The sequence below is a fragment of the Phocoena sinus genome, chromosome 7 (assembly GCF_008692025.1).
Source record: "Phocoena sinus isolate mPhoSin1 chromosome 7, mPhoSin1.pri, whole genome shotgun sequence".
NCBI classification, from domain to species: domain Eukaryota; kingdom Metazoa; phylum Chordata; class Mammalia; order Artiodactyla; family Phocoenidae; genus Phocoena; species Phocoena sinus.
In genome coordinates this window covers 14044893-14059116 of record NC_045769.1, presented here as the reverse complement: position 1 = coordinate 14059116, position 14224 = coordinate 14044893, and the positions used below count along the sequence as shown (strand labels likewise).

At 40.3% G+C, this 14224-nt stretch overlaps 1 non-coding gene across 1 annotated transcript; it reads right to left on the bottom strand.

The window, feature by feature from the left end:
* Nucleotides 1–5089: 5089 nt before the first annotated feature.
* TRNAF-GAA lies at nt 5090–5162 on the bottom strand. The gene has a single exon. It is a non-coding gene; the product is annotated as a tRNA-Phe (tRNA).
* Between the last annotated feature and the right edge of the window lie 9062 nt (nt 5163–14224).

Here is a 14224-nt window from a genome sequence, read left to right as displayed (position 1 = left end):
ATTTAAGAAAATTGAAATCGTATCAAGTACCTTTTCCACCACAACATTATGAGACTAGATATCAATTACAGGAAAAAAATCTGTAACAAATACAAATACATGGAGTATAAACAATACACTACTAAATAACCAAGAGATCACTGAAGAAATCAAAGAGGAAATCAAAAAATTCCTAGAAACAAATGACGATGACCCAAAACCTATGAGATGCAGCAAAAGCAGTTCTAAGAGGGAAGTTTACAGCAATACAATCCTATGTTAAGAAGCAAGAAACATGTCAAATAAACAACCTAACCTTACACCTAAAGCAATTAGAGAAAGAAGAACAAAAAAAAACCCCAGAAGTTAGCAGAAGGAAAGAAATCATAAAGATCAGACCAGAAATAAATGAAAATGAAATGAAGGAAATGATAGCAAAGATCAATACAACTAAAAGCTGGTTCTTTGAGAAGATAAACAAAATTGATAAACCACTAGCCAGACTCATCAAGAAAAAAAGGGAGAACACTCAAATCAACAGAATTAGAAATGAAAAAGGTGAAGTAACAACTGACCCTGCAGAAACACAAAGAATCATGAGGATTACTACAAGCAGCTATATGCCACTAAAATGGACAACCTGGAAGAAATGGACAAATTCTTAGAAAAGCACAACCTTCTTAGACTAAACCAGGAAGAAATAGAAAATATAAACAGACCAATCACAAGCACTGAAATTGAAACTGTGATTAAAAACATTCCAACAAACAAAAGCCCAGGACCAGATGGCTTCACAGAGAATTCTATCAAACATTTAGAGAAGAGCTAACACCTATCCTTCTCAAACTCTTCCAAAATATAGCAGAGGGAAGAACACTCCCAAACTCATTCTACGAGGCCACCATAACCCTGATACCAAAACCAGACAAAGACGTCACAAAGAAAGGGCAATATGACTGATGAACATAGATGCAAAATTCCTCAACAAAATGCTAGCAAACAGAATCCAACAGCACATTAAAAGGATCATACACCATGATTAAGTGGGGTTTATCCAGGAACGCAAGGATTCTTCAATATACGAAAATCAATCAACGTGATACACCACATTAACAAACTGAAGGATAAAAACTATATGATCATCTCAAGAGATGCAGAAAAAGCTTTTGACAACATCCAACACCCATTTATGATAAAAACTCTCCAGAAAGTAGGCATAGGGAGAACTTACCTCAACATAATAAAGGCCATATATGAGAAACCCACAGCCAACATTGTTCTCAATGGTGAAAAACTAAAACCATTTCCACTAAGATCAGGAGCAAGACAAGGTTGCCCACTCTCACCACTATTATTCAACATAGTTGTGGAAGTTTTATCCACAGCAGTCAGAGAAGAAGAAGAAATAAAAAGAATCCAAATCGGAAAAGAAGAAGTAAAGCTGTCACTGTTTGCAGATAACATGATACTATACATAGAGATGCCTAAAATTGCTACCAGAAAATGACTACAGGTAATCAATGAATTTGGTAAAGTAGCAGGATACAAAATTAATGCATAGAAATCTCTTGCATTCCTATACACTAATGATCAAAAATCAGAAAGAAAAATTAAGAAACACTCCCACTTACCATTGCAACAAAAAGAATAAAATACCTAGGAATAAACCTACCTAAGGAGACAAAAGACCTGCATGCAGAAGACTATAAGACACTGATGAAAGAAATCAAAGAGGATACAAACAAATGGAGAGATATATCATGTTCTTGGATTGGAAGAATCAACATTGTGAAAATGACTATACTACCTAAAGCAATCTACAGATTCAATGCAATCCCTATCAAACTACCACTGACATTTTTAACAGACCTAGAACAAAAAATTTCACAATTTATATGGAAACACAGAAGACCCTGAATAGCAAAAACAATCTTGAGAAAGAAAAATGGAGCTGGAGGAATCAGGCTCCCTGACTTCAGACGATAATACAAAGCCACAGTAATCAAGACAGTATGGTACTGGCACAAAAACAGAAATATAGATCAATGGAACAGGATAGAAAGCCCAGAGATAAACCCACACACATATGGTCACCTTATCTTTGATAAAGGAGACAAGAATATACAATGGAGAAAAGATAGCCTCTTCAATAGTGGTGCTGGGAAAACTGAACAGCTACACGTAAAAGAATGAAATTGGAACACCTCCTAACACCATACACAAAAATAAATTCAAAATGAATTAAAGACCTAAATGTAATACCAGACACTATAAAACTCTTAGAGGAAAACATAGGAAGAACACTCTTTGACATAAATCACAGCAAGATCCTTTTTAACCCACCTCCTACAGAAATGGAAATTAAAACAAAAATAAACAAATGGGACCTTTGAAACTTAAAAGCTTTTGCACAGCAAAGGAAACCATAAATAAGATGAAAAGACAACCCTCAGAATGAGAGAAAATATTTGCAAATGAAGCAACTGACAAAGGATTAATCTCCAAAATATACAAGCAGCTCATGCAGCTCAATATCAAAATAACAAACAACCCAATCCAAAAATGGGCAGAAGACCTAAATAGACATTTCTCCAAAGATATACAGATTGCCAACAAACACATGAAAGGATGCTCAACATCACTAATCATTAGAGAAATGCAGATCAAAACTACAATGTGGTATCACCTCACACCGGTCAGAATGGCCATCATCAAAAAATCTACAAACAATAAATGCTGGAGAGGGTGTGGATAAAAGGGAACCCTCTTGCACTACTGGTGGGAATGTGAATTGGTACAGCCACTATGGAGAACAGTATAGAGGTTCCTTAAAAAACTAAAACTAGAACTACCATATTACCCAGCAATCCCACTACTGAGCATATACTCAGAGAAAACCATAATTCAAAAATACGCATGCACCCCAGTGTTCACTGCAGCACTATTTACAATAGCCGGGTCATGGAAGCAACCTAAATGCCCATCAACAGATGAATGGATAAAGAAGATGTGGTACATATATACAATGGAATATTACTCAGCAATAAGAAGGAAAACTGGGTCATTTGCAGAGATGTGGGTGGATCTAGAGACTGTCATACAGAGTGAAGTAAGTCAGAAAGAGAAAAGCAAATACTGTATACTAACACATATATATAGGAACTAAAAAAAAAAAATGGTTCTGATGAGCCTAGGGGTGGGACAGTAATAAAGATGCAGACATAGAGTATGGACTTGAGGACATGGGGAGGGGGAAGGGTAAGCTGAGATAAAGTGAGAGAGTGGCATGGACATATATACACTACCAAATGTAAAATAGATAGCTAGTGGGAAGCAGCTACGTAGCACAGGGAGATCAGCTCAGTGCTTTGTGACCACCTATAGGGGTGGGATACGGAGGGTGCAAGGGAGACGCAAGAGGGAGGGGATATGGGGATATATGTATACATATAGCTGATTCACTTTGTTATACAGCAGAAACTAACACAACATTGTAAAGCAATTATACTCCAGTAAAGATGTTTAAATAAATAAATAAAAACAGATGAATAACGATCATGTAATACATATGCACAATGGAATATTATTCAGCCATAAAAAATGAAATAATGTTGTTTGCAGTAACATGGATGGACCTAGAGGTTATCATACTAAGTGAAGTAAGTCAGACAAATATCATATATCACTTACATGTGGACTCTAAACAAAGTGATACAAATAAACTTATTTACAAAATAGAAAGAGACTCACAGACTTAGAAAGCAAACTTACGCTTACCAAAGGGGAAGTGTTGGGGAGAGGGATAAATTAGTAGTTTGGCTTTAACATACACACACTACTATATATAAAATAGACAATCAACAAGGACCTGCTGTATAGCACAGGGAACTCTACTCAATATCCTGTAATAACCTACATGGTAAAAGAATCAGAAAAGAATAGATATATGTATACATATAACTAAACCACTTTGCTGTACACCTGAAACTAACACAACAGTGTAAATCACCTATACTCCAATATAAAATAAAAATGTATAAAAAAAGGAAGTGGTACTCACCTCTTTAGATTAAACAAAGTGATGGGGGACAGGTCATGGAGAGGGTACCCTGAAGTAGCAGGGGCCTCTAAAAAATGGTCGTCTGCTTTACTGTGGAAAAATCTGTCCCCAAGAGCCACTGCCATTACAGAAGGAAAGCTTGTTGACAACTTGGGCTCCCTCCTGTAATCCCCCTCACAGTAGATAGCATTGGACAAGGGGCAAGACACAATAATCAAGAAAAGCCCTATCACTCAGCATCTTAGAAAAACACAAGTGTTGGGTCACAAACTATCAGCAAGTATTTGTGGTAAGGAGACTTTTCACATCTAACTTTTCTAAACTTTTTCTAGGTTACAAACCTAAAATTTGATGATACCCCTGACATTCTCCCCAGGGAAATGTCCACATGAACACTCAAATTTACATTCAGTTTCAGAGACTTTAAAGACCTCCTGCTGCCTATGGATGCCAGGTAAGAACCTTTGGAATAGAAGCTAAATCCCTTCGCAGAAATTAAAACATGGTGGGAAAATAGCCATTCACATCTACCATATAAAACAAGGAATTGTTAATACAGAGTGTACAGGGGAACGATGGCCTTTAACACTACCTTGTTAGTTTGAGGAGTAAAGGGTCCTTAGAAACAATTCACATCTCATAGCTCTAGCTTGCAAAGTTCTTAGACAACAGAAATAATAATGATAGTCAAAGCAAAGGTCATTTTGCACCAACCACATGCCAGGCCTCTGGCACCAAACTGTTCATTTATTTAACAAGTAGTTATCAAGAATTTTAGTGGTCATTTTAAATAAGTTAATACACAGAGAAAGCTTAAAGGACAGCTTGACATACAGCAAGTACTCAAGATAAGTTAGCTATTATTATTACAGTCAGGAAGAACTAAGGTATTGGGGGTTTAGTAAAAAGGCCCACCAGGGCACCAGACACCACCTCTCCTTGAAATGTCATTGACCCACTCAAAACATAATAACCAAATATTCCCCTTAAAGCTTATATTTTGGTTAAGACTGCCAGGAAACTATATTTAGTGCAAAAACCCAAAACTACTGCTGAAACCCGGGATCGAACCAGGGACCTTTAGATCTTCAGTCTAACGCTCTCCCAACTGAGCTATTTCAGCTTGTTCAGGTGACTTCTCCTGAATAACTATAATGGGATAATACTTGTTTTATAATAAAAAAAAATCAATACTCAGAGTCAGCTGGAGGTAGGCATTTAACAAATCTTCAGACATGATGAGGTAAGATCCCTGTTTACAAGCTAGATGTAATAAATAATTTCACCTTTCTCAGTTCTGTGTTTAACTGCCCTGCAATCTGTTCTTTCCATTTAAGAATAAATCATGGGGCTTCCCTGGTGGCGCAGTGGTTGAGAGTCCACCTGCCGATGCAGGGGACACGGGTTCATGCCCCGGTCCGGGAAGATCCCACATGCCGCGGAGTGGCTGGGCCCGTAAGCCATGGCCGCTGAGCCTGTACGTCCGGAGCCTGTGCTCCACAACGGGAGAGGCCACAGCAGTGAGAGTCCCGCGTACCGCAAAAAAAATAAAAAATAAAATAAAAAAATATATCATGAACTTTTTTCACGTCCAAAAAATACACGTCTTTACTTGGAATTTCCATCCTAATATATGCTTAATTTCTAGAAAAATGGCAGCTTGGTCCACTTAAAAATTTAATTAAATATCACTTTTTCATAAAAGCAATGTTCCCAGACTTTCCTGGCTGTCCAGTGGTTAAGACTCCGTGCTCCCACTGCTGGGGGCACAGGTTGAATCCCTGGTCAGGGAACTAAGGTCCCACACACCACATTGGCACGGCTGAAGAAAAAAAAAAAAAAGCAATGTTCCCATAAGCTCATTAACATAGCCAGGATTGGAAACTAGCTGAAGACTAAAGCTCCAAAGAGATCACTGAAGTGTAATGCAGACCAAAAAAATATGAACAAGAAAGATGAAATGAACTGAAAAGCTCTGTGGTACCAGAATAACAGGCCTCCAAAGATACCCAGGTCCTAATGTTACCTGTTGCTGGGTCCTGTTGCTCACTGCTCAGAAAGCTGCTCAAAATTCAGGACTCGAGAGAGAGACAAATGTTGGCAGAAAGGGAAGCTGCTTGTAGTCAGAACTCCAGCAATCTGGGGATACGGTGGACTCAGTGTCCCCCAGAAACCATCTCTGAAGATTCTGCTTGGCCATGGAAGTTTTTAAAGGGAAAAAGGGAGGTAATCTCCATTAATCATTGAGACGGGGGGTCAGAGTCATCACCACCCTCTGCTGTGTGCAGGCTTGTTGACTTCTTGTGATTTTTCTTTAGATGCTATCTCGTGCACACAGTTTGTTCACGAGATGACCGAAGGGGAAACTAGGAAAAAGATCTGGTTATCTGTTAATTACTTATTCTTCATTTCTACTTCTTTGATCTATGCAAAGAACCACCAGATTAGGCAAGGTGTTATGTGATCAAAAGATCTGAAAGGTGTGTTAGGGCTGGAGATAGGTAGTGCATGGGGGTCCCTGATTTAATATTAGTGTCAGGACAAAGGGGTGCCTCCTGCAGAGATCTCTTTCCTGCCAAAAACTGCTTATGAATGCCCCCTTGTCAGAGCATCATTCCATTGCTGTGGGATTATGGGCGAAGGTGGGTCTTCTGTAACTTCTTCATGCTGACATAGGGCACCGTATTCTTAGAGTAGAAGATGTCAACATGGGTCTGAAGCATCTTTTTGCTGACCATCATAATTGCCTGTTTCCATAACCAGGAAGAACAAGCTATAATTATTTTGATGCCTACAAAGATTATGAGCAACAGTGTTAATCCCATCCTCTTACGGCCAGTTCTTGGAACTGTTAGCCATAGATGCAGTATTGCTCAAGATGGAGCAGCTTATGTCATGGCTACTGCCTGGTCATCGTGCAGTCAGCTTTTTCCCTCCCGTGGCAGTCACAGTATCTGTAAAAGAACTCAGGAATGTGCATCAGACACTTGAGTCTGTGACTTTATTGTCCTAATCATTAGCTGCTTGAGGCAGCTCCTTTGTGACTCCGGTGGGCCCGGGAGGCTTCAGCTTTTCTATAAACAAGAGACGGGAGACATGAAGAGGCCTTTGTACTTGGAGAGGCCACAGGGTTCTGCTCAGTCCCACTAATCCCCAGACAATACAATATGTTAGGAAACCTGGAAAAGGAGAATCAAGGTTGCAGATGGAATTGTTTGCTAATCAGTTTACTTTGAGACGAGGAGAGCATCCTGGACCATCTGGGTTGGCCCAATGTAATCACAAGAGTCGTTATAGGTAGAACAAAGAGGCAGAAGAAAGAACCAGAGAGATGGCAGCACAAGAGGAACCCAGCCTGACACTGCTGGATTTGAAGGTGGAAGGGGGCCAGGAGGAATGTGGGCCGCAGCCCCTGGAAGCTAGAAAAGGCAAAACAGTGGATTCTCCCCTGGAGCCTGCACAAAAGAATGCAGCCCTGCCAACACCTTGCTTTTAGCCCAGGGAGGCTAATTTTGGTCCTCTCACCTCCAGAACTGTAAGATGATAAATATGTGTTAGTTCACGTCACTACGTCTGTGGTAGTTCATTGCAGCAGCAACTGGAAACTAACAGGTTTGTAAAAAACATATTTATTAGTAAGTTAAGTGAATATTGGAATTTTAGAATGTCTAATATTAGAATTTTTAATACCAAATGTGCCTTGGATTAATTCTGTAGTTTGAAGGTAAGCTATCTTTGATGACTTAAAGTCTCATATACTTTTATCCTAAATAATTTTAAAACCTACAAACTCAGTACATATGGAAGGTAGGGTTGTAGCTAAATTCTGATATTGATTTTAAGTAGATTCTATGTGATTTAAAGTAAGAGACTGAACCTAACACCATTTTTCTTTGTCGCACAAATTTCCACATTTCCTAGATAGATAAAATTGGTGTAGTAAAAGAATTGGGCAACTGAATTCCCTGGACCTCATTTTCCTCCATTTCCTCTATAAAATGGAGATAATGTCTGTTATGGACTGAACTGTGTTTCCCCCAAATTCAGATGTTGAGGTCTCAACTCCCAGTATCTCAGACTGTTACCATATTCACCTTGTTAAAGAATGATTGTTAAAATGAGGCCCTTCGGGTAGGACCTTAATCCAATCTGACTGTTGTCCTTATAAGAGGAAGAGACACAGGGGACACTGCTGCACAGAGGGATGACCATGTGGGGAAAAACTGGCAAGAGGGGAGCCATCTGCAAGCCAAGGAGGGAGGCCTGAAACAGATCCTCCCACCACGGCCCCCAGAGGAAGCGCACCCTGCCTGCACCTTGATCTAGGACTTCAGCCTCCAGAACTGTGAGAATTTAAATTCCCGTTGTTCGTAGTAAGGTAGATAGCTAGGGGGAAGCAGCCGCAAGGCACAGGGATATAAGCTCGGGGCTTTGGGACAGCCTGGAGGGGTGGGAGGGGGAGAGTGGGAGGGAGGGAGACGCAAGAGGGAAGACACATGGGAGCACATGTATATGTATAGCTGATTCACTTTGTTATAAATCAGAAACTAACACACCATTGTAAAGCAATTATACCCCAATAAAGATGTTAAAAAAAAATAAATAAATAAATAAAAATAAATTCCCGTTGTTAAGGTACCCATTCTGTGCTATTTTCTCACAACAACCCTAACGAACTAATACAATACCCAATTCACAGAATAAATAAAGAGATCGTGTACGTTAAAAGCACTCGGTAAGTATCTAGGGGAAACGATATTGGGAGTAATAGAGATGTTGAACCAAAGACAAAATCTTAATTTTTTTCAGATCATTTTTAAATCTCTAGGATTAACTCTTTGATCCTTTTGTTCTGTCCAGTAAATTTTTATTTAAAAAGTACACTTTTGCCCCCAAAGTAAAACTCCTAATTAATATTGCAAATACTTCAGGGATATACAATATATTTCCAAAAAACAGTCATTTATCTGAAATCATTCAGAAAGCTAGGGTCTGATAGTTGGATAATCATTGCAGTCACAATTTCTTTCCACAGCAGCTTGGTGGAACAACATACTTTGTTTTTGGTTTTTTTTGCGGTACGCGGGCCTCTCACTGCTGCGGCCTCTCCCACCACGGTGCACAGGCTCGGGACGCGCAGGCCCAGCGGCCACGGCTCACGGGACCAGCCGCTCCGCGGCACGTGGGCTCCCGGACCGGGGCACGAACCCGTGTCCCCTGCGTCGGCAGGCAGACTCCCAACCACTGCGCCACCAGGGAAGCCCCATACTTTTTAATAAGAGAGCATTGCTTCATCTGCTTCTCAGGTACATTTAAATCAGTTATTTAGATCATTCCTAAATGTTTCTTTGGAAGATAAAAGCAAAACATTCTAAGTCAGGATACATTCAAGTTGTGGATTTCAGACTCTAGAACTTGAGAGATTTAAACCCTTCGAATCAAAAAGGAAATAATGACAGAAATGTTTTTAGTAAACCTCTGAATATTGAGGATAAACAGCTTTTACCAAAATAAAACAACCACCTCCCAAAAAAAACTTTTCAGAATTATAGGCCACTGGTATTTAAATCAAATCTTATCCTTAAGTCTGTGACATTTTCTTGAACAGCTTTGCTCTTTTGGGCCTGTTTCCCACAAGCGATTTTCCTCTGGACGAGCGATGGCGGTCTTACCCCTCCTCAGGATAAGCCATGGTGGTGTTACATTTATAATAACCACTGTGTCTTGGATGTCTTTTCAAATTAGGTTTCTTCTCGTACGCATCCACAGAGACTCCCCCGCTCCTATGCAGTTCTCCATTCCTTTTATCCCAAAGCCAAGTGAAACATTGGCTCTAGGATGAAAGAATCTGAGACTTAAACTTATCAATTATGACGCATTTTCAGTCTTCAGAATTCATTCACTGCACATCGGGTATCAGAAATTCTGATGTTAAATAATAAATACTCTTCCCAAAGCCTGTCTTCACGTGCCTCACATTCCTGCTCATGTTCTTCAAGTTCATCGGTCCCCCATAGGGGTCTCCCGGGAGTCTTGGCCGGTTTGTGCAGGTGAGTCCAGGCCGTGATGGCTGCAGGAGCCCAGCCTTGCAGGGAAGGCACTGTCCACTGCAGTCTTGAGCCTTGGTCAGTATGACTGCTCACACTAGGGACACAGCTGCCATGGCCCCATCTGCTTCCGGGCCCAGGCACTGAGACTCACGACCTTGCAGGTTCAGCAGATTCCCCTGACTCGGTGGTCCAGCTGTGACCCCAACTCTAAGAGCAGACCAGGAGGGAACAGAACTGTCTGGGCTCCTGGGTCCTAAGCTTCAAAGTTTGAACCATGTGTTGCGGCCACATTCCCTGATATGCACTGGAATCTGATTCTGGTTTCGGGTCTCCTTCGCACTAGACGTCCCAGGTGTCCCCGGAATAGAATGTACTCCTAGAAAGCAGAACTGCTTTTTAGAAGTTGCATTTATGATTATGGGTTTCTAGATTCCCTGTGGATTTGTCATACTTGATGCAGGTTTGGACAAGACGAACCTGACAGAGTTTTGATACCGTGTCCTTCACACTGTGGAACAAACTGTCCATTGGACTCAGAATACATGTTTAACCCCAGTTAGCTATGGTGAAACCTTAAAATCAAACATTTCTGGGCTTCAGTTTCGTAACAAGATGTTCTCTAAGATCCCTGTCTGGACCAGCTTCTAGGATTCCATGGGGCATTAGCTACCTGCTAAGCCAGAGGAGATGGCGGTGGCCAAGGGGTTGTTATAATTTTCAGGGATCAACCGTGAGAACCCAAGGTAGTGCCCCCCAGCCCTGAAAGATTTGGTGCACTTCTACAAAAAGCCTTCATCCCCCAGTAACACTTACTCTGGGTATGTTTCTCTGTTGCTGACTGACCATTGGCAGACCGTGTACTTTAAGCTAATTTCTTATTAGAGGTGTTAGATTTACACCCATGCATTCACAGTTGATGGGACTAGAAGTTCTCTCATGGCACAAAGCAGAGCATCTCTCATGTGCTCTGAATTTCATAAAAATGAGCCTCTAAGAGGTCCCATAGGACCCTGGTTCCCAATATATCAAGTCAAGTGTTAAGGAATTCCCCAAAAAGGTGGCTGGAAACTATGGTTTAAATAGCAATGTAAGTTAAAAACTGCTGTCACCTAGAGGGTTTTCATTGGTCGTGACAGTGTTTTAAAATCATTGCAAAACTTCAAAAACAAAATAAGAAGCAACTTCATCTGATTAAAAGAAAAGGCTGCCCTTTATGCTTCTGCCCTGTTAGATGCCAGAGTGATTGGTTAGAACAATCACGCTGCGAAGTGCTTTGAAAATGGTCTTCTAAATGCACTGGGTTTTGTTTTGCTTTGCTTTGTTTCTCCTGTTGTAGACTTTCTTTACCTAAATTTTGTGAGTCTTTAAGTCACTGCTAACTTGTCCTAACTACCTCTAACTTGTTGATCCAGCCGATTATAGCAACCAGGTTACTTCATGAGCCTCCCCCAAAAAGACAGCAATCCACCTTTCTGTCAAGACATAGAACCTTCGATTTGACCGTTGTTAACTGTCAGACGACCTTTGTCGACTAGAGAACAATGTTCCAGAAAATGGCCTCCCAGACCCCTCTCCCTCTTCCTCCCCCACCACTGGTAAGTTTTATTATCGAAAGTAATTGTTGGAAAACCAAAGGAGGGACAAAACTGTGAGTAATGGTTGACAAAGTCTGAACACGAGCTTTCTAGTCTATGTCTCAGGTCACTTCACAGCTAGCAAAATTCTCATTTTCCAAAGTAGGTCCTCAGACTGTTCCAGAAGTGCCCCTTGACCTTTCTTTAACATTTAAAAGAAGAAACTGCTTCTTAATCCCTCCCTATCTTTTCTTGATGCTACAACCCCCTAAAGTATAGCCTTTTCAGGGCTACCTCCCAAGACAGATATGTGACCACCCTTCAAGGAAACAGTGAGAACCATTACTTTTCATCCTTTAATTATACCTTGTTTTTTTCTATTTTCTTTCTTCTATAAAATGCTCCTATTTTCTGATAGGAGCCTCTTTTCCTCCCTTTTAAAGCCAAACTCAAAGCAATCAACCATTCATAAGAGTTTCACTTTCAAGAGGAAAAACGATCTCAAGGTTAAAAGAGAACTTGTACTCAGTTCCTGAGGCTCCTAGAACCACGTCATGGGTTCAGTAGCCCAAAGTCTTCCGTCCAATAGCTAAGAGGAATACTGTGCGGGCTAGTGTCCAGGGTCACCCCTCCACCCTTGGAGCTTGTTTCTTCTTTAGGGGACTTTCAGGTACCCTGGGATGTACCTGCTCCCACTGTCCTCCTTGAGCTTCCTGCTGTGGAATCCAACATCTCTCTCTATGATCCCCACCCCAACCCAGCTGAAAAGTATCGGTTGAGACTGGGACCTTACATGACGGTGATAAAGTATCAGAATTATGTGGCAGTGCTAAACCTCAATAATTTACCTCTAAGCAGTAGGCCTGAACTTAATTAAGGCCATGTTAGTAATGGTGGACAATTCAAATTCATGGCAGGTTTTCAGACTGACGTGTCACAAGACTCTCCTCTGCATTCTCATGCACAAACCTTCACTTACTTGAAATCATTTGTCGACTTATCATTGTTTTCTGGGCTTTTCAGCATTTCCACCAGGACACTGGAAACTTGTCTCACCATTTCTGGGTGTTTGCTGTCCTATGCAGCCAGAGAATGTTGAATGACTTCAAGGTATTCTAGGATATAGGGAAAAAATTATACAAAGTTGTTTAATATGATTTAATTTTGGTAATTCAGAAACCAGAATACCAGAACAATGTAATTCTTTTAAGTTCTCTGTGACCTCCTTTTTAATACAGAGATCTAGAAGTTGAAAAATTAAATGATTTTGTCAGGATGGAACAAAAAGTCAATGTTAGAGCAGAGGAGTACGGCCGTATTCTGCCAGTCTTGATCTGTTAACCAACTAGGACCCAGCTCTGCTGTCTAAAAGAGGCAAAAGAATAAAAATCCAATTCAGGGGCTTTATAGACTTAGAAGAGAATAAGCATATAGCACGACTATAGAAACTGGAAATAGTGTGCTATTAATACTTGTTCACCATTGAAATATTTGAATATTATAACAAATTCTGCCTAAAGTACAATCTGAGATTGCTTTTTTCAGAAGTATCTATCTGGTTAGAAGTTTTATGCCTTTTCCAGTTTAATATGAATGACAGGTGTTTAGTCACCTACAGCCCAATATCCCAAGACAGTAATTGTACATAATTTACCAAAAAATAGTTAATTATCTATTAACTATTGTTGATCCAGCAGGATTATAGAATTATAATCAGGTTATAGAAAAGAAAAGAATTAAAAGATAACTCTGAAATTAGATAATTACACCTATCAAAAGTATGAGTTTTCTTTCATTATTTTGGAAATCCTGGAATATGATTTACTTCACTATCAAGTCACAATTGAGATAACCCATTTTAAAGCCAATCCAGTCAGTTACCTTTAGAAATGGATAAATAACTCTTAACTGTGTATGGCTTGGGTATCTCTCAGGGAACTGTATCACATGGTGGGACTGGGGCAGACACAGCTCAAGTTGGATAAGCCTATGGGTGATCAACTGATTTATCAAGTGATTAACCCACCTACAGAAATATTTTTCTACATTAAATATTTACTACCATTAAAGTAAATTTTTGCTTGGCTTGGTACGCCAACAGATTCAGGTATTTTATTCTTAACCACACTACAAGGGATCCTGGGTAAGAACCACCAAATATGACCCATATATTGTTGGTGAACCCTTACTTTGTCTGCCATGATGGTTTGGAAGTTGGCAAGATCAACAAGGCTTGCTTGCCTGCTGCTGAGGCAGTGTAATAGGAAAGAACCTTTGTATTCTATTAGAAGTTAATCACTAAAGGGATGTTGCCTACAAGCTTAAGTTATACATAATGGCCCATCTCTGGGAACCCTGCCTCCCAGGTAATGGAAGCGTTAAACTAAAATATCTTTGTTTAAGTCACAGAAAACCTCCTGACCAGGCCCGCCTGTGAATGACTACAGGGAGGAAGAAATTAACACAATCCCTCTGGAGGCTGAACGGGACCAGGAAATGTTTGACTTTACCCCCTCCCCTTTTAGTATAAAAGAAGCCTGAATTCTAACTCAGGCAAGATG